Source organism: Tripterygium wilfordii, chromosome 12 (genome assembly GCF_013401445.1).
Source record: "Tripterygium wilfordii isolate XIE 37 chromosome 12, ASM1340144v1, whole genome shotgun sequence".
In the NCBI taxonomy this organism is placed as follows: Eukaryota; Viridiplantae; Streptophyta; class Magnoliopsida; order Celastrales; family Celastraceae; genus Tripterygium; species Tripterygium wilfordii.
The window spans coordinates 8,494,886-8,498,034 of record NC_052243.1 but is presented as its reverse complement, the minus strand read 5'-3'; the positions used below and the strand labels follow the sequence as shown (position 1 = coordinate 8,498,034).

Here is a 3,149-nt window from a genome sequence, read left to right as displayed (position 1 = left end):
TTGTGCTAGGCCTACTTGGGATACAAATCCTTCAAGCATCCGCTATCCTCCTATCAATGCTACTAATTTTGAGATCAAGCCGGCTATCATCAACATTATCTCTAATTCGGTGGTTTTCTATGGTCTTCCTAATGAAGAGCCCAATGTACATCTTCGCTCTTTCTTGCATGTGTGCACTACTTTTGGGATTAACGGAGCTTCTAAGGATGCTATCTTGTTGAGGTTATTCCCATTTTCTTTGAGGGACAAGGCTAAGGGATGGTTGATGTCCTTGCCTCCCAATTCTATCACCACTTGGGATGAGATGGCGGAACAATTCTTGACGAAATTCTTTCCTCCGGCAAAGCGGTGCAAATTAGGGTGGATATCATGTCCTTTGCCCAAAAGGATTTTGAATCATTTTATGAGGCTTGGGAGCGCTTTAAAGGAATTATTCGAAGTTGCCCAAATCATGGTCTTCCGGAATGGGTGATGTACTAAGCTTTCTATAATGGGTTGTGCATGCATACTAAGGAGACTATTGATGCGGCTGCGGGAGGTTCTTTTATGACCAAAAATCAAGAGGAGGCTCGGGAATTACTTGATAAAGTGGCCAATACCACTAACTCTTGGTCCTCGGTGAGGGGGAATCCAAAGCAACGGAGAAGTTGTAGAGATGATGAAGTTATGTCTACCTTGGCTATTATGGCAAAGAAGATTGAGGCATTGACGCTAAATCAAGCTCAAGGGGTACATGCTATGCAAAACACACATTCTCATATGTCTTGTGCTTATTGTTATGGACGCCATCCTACCGAAGAGTGTCTTATTGCTTCTTCATCTAATCCTAGTGAGCAAGTGAATGCCATTGGTGGAGGTAATTTCAATCAACCTCGCAATGATCTTTATTCCAACTTCTACAATCCGGGATTTAGGAATCACCCCAACTTCTCTTGGAGCAATACTCAAAATTTGCAAAATCCTCAACATCTAGTGCAGCCCCAAGAGAAGAAGAGGGATATTGATGAGATGTTTTCAAAGCTAGCCGGAGGCTTAGATACACTTACAACTCATACCTCCCAATTTATGACGAGGACGGAGCAATACATGAGTAAAACCGATGCCACTCTACAAGCTCAAGCAACTTTGATGCAAAGCTATGGAACTTCCATCCGGAATCTTGAGGTACAAATGGGGCAAATAGCTAACACTTTGTCATATAGAGAAAGAGGTACATTGCCAAACCAATCGGAGGTGAATCCAAAAGGGAAGGACAAAGAGCAATGCATGGCAATCACTCTTCGGACTGGTAAGGTAGTTCAAAATGCTGCTGATCTTGATGCCAAAAAGGCGAAAATTTTGCAGGAAAAGGGGGAGTGCAGCAAAACAAGGGAAAAAGAAGCTAAAAAGTGTCCAGGGGGCATTTCCGATCGATCGGACCCCATCCCGATCGATCGGCCAATCCCAGAAAAAGTTGAAAAGTCAGAAGATGATATGAATGTACAAACACGATATGCAGTTGAGTTGGATTGGCCTGATAGTTCTCTCCCCGCACCTCCAGTCAAGGCTTATGTGCCTCCAATTCCATTTCCTCAAAGGTTAAAGAGCAACAAGAAGCATGATGATCAATTCTCTAAATTTTTGGAGGTATTCAAGAAGCTTCAAGTGAACATCCCCTTTGCCGAAGCTTTAGAGCAAATTCCTTGCTATGCCAAGTTTATGAAAGAGATCTTATCCAAGAAGCGGAGATTGAAAGAGCATGAAAAGATACAATTAACCGAAGAGTGTAGTGCCATTGTGCAAAGGAAGCTCCCAATTAAGCAAGATGATCCAGGAAGTTTCACAATCCCGTGCACTATAGGTAACACCTTGATTGAAAGATCTTTATGTGATCTTGGAGCTAGCATCAATTTGATGCCATTATCGGTTGCGAAGCAAATTGGAGTGAAAGAGATTAGTCCAACCACGGTGTCTTTACAAATGGCGGATAGATCTATAAAGTACCCTCTTGGCATAGTGGAGGATGTGTTAGTAAAGGTGGGTGAGCTCATGTTCCCGGTTGATTTTCTTATTTTGGATATGGAGGTCAACCCTACTACTCCCATAATCTTGGGAAGGCCATTATTGAGCACCGGGAGAGCTTTAATAGATGTTGAAAAAGGGAAGCTTACTTTGAGAGGTGCGGGAGGTGATCAAATCACTTTTAAAGTATTTGGCAATAGAAGGCAAGAGGAGGTTTCTCAACAATGCCTCCAAGTGGAGCATATTGACATGGTCATCCCTGACACTCTTGAAAAAGAAGCTCCATATATTCCGGTGGAAGTTCTTCTACGCAAAAATTCCAAGGTTGAGCATGAAGTTCTCAAGGCAGCCTCCCAAGCTGAAATTGAAGTTCAAAAGTCTCAAGTTGAAGATCCCAAGGAGAAGAAAAAGAAGTGGAAGAAAAAGAAGAAGAGGAAGACCAAGAAAATGAAGAAAAATGCCTATCCTAAGGAAATGGTGGTGATGAAAGCTTATGCTCCTTGCATGGCACCTAAGCAATCAAATGTCAATCCTAAGAAGCCATCAAGGGGAGTCTACACCACAACCCTCAAGGATCCCGGTTGAATTCACAAAGGGGAGTCGGGCTGAAGACTTTAAACCAAGGGCTTTCGGGAGGCAACCCAGGTTTTATTGTTCTATCTCTATCTTTTTATTTCTATTTTCACCTATTCCATGCATTGAGGACATTGCATATTTTAAGTGTGGGGGTGGGAAATTAGGTTTCTAGTTTTTGTAAAAAAATAAAATTTTTGACTTCAAATGCCTTATGCCATGTCACTCTTGAGTGTATTTGGATGAATTTTGTGATCTTTGAAGCATTAATGGATCTTGCTATGGACATTCTTTCCAATTGAATATTCCTAGCTTGAAAATTGTTTTGTCCATTGTGCTTTTGTGAATATGGAACACTTGATTGTGGGGTATGAAATACGACTTGACTTTGGCATTTGTGGTTGTTTGAGATCAATTTGATTCTAAATAGCATTACTTGAGCAATGAAAAGTGAAAAAAAAATAGAAAAGAGAAAAAAAATTGTGTTTATGAATAAATGGTTTCTTTCATAAATTTTCTGCTGAGTAACCGGGCCTCTTGCCTAGCAAGCAATGAGTTTCGCGTAAAAAGGTAGG

General features: G+C 41.3%; 1 non-coding gene across 1 annotated transcript; it reads right to left on the bottom strand.

Moving 5' to 3' along the window:
- Positions 1-352: 352 nt before the first annotated feature.
- LOC120011616 lies at positions 353-458 on the bottom strand. Its single transcript, XR_005471064.1, has one exon. It is a non-coding gene; the product is annotated as a small nucleolar RNA R71 (small nucleolar RNA).
- Positions 459-3,149: the final 2,691 nt, after the last annotated feature.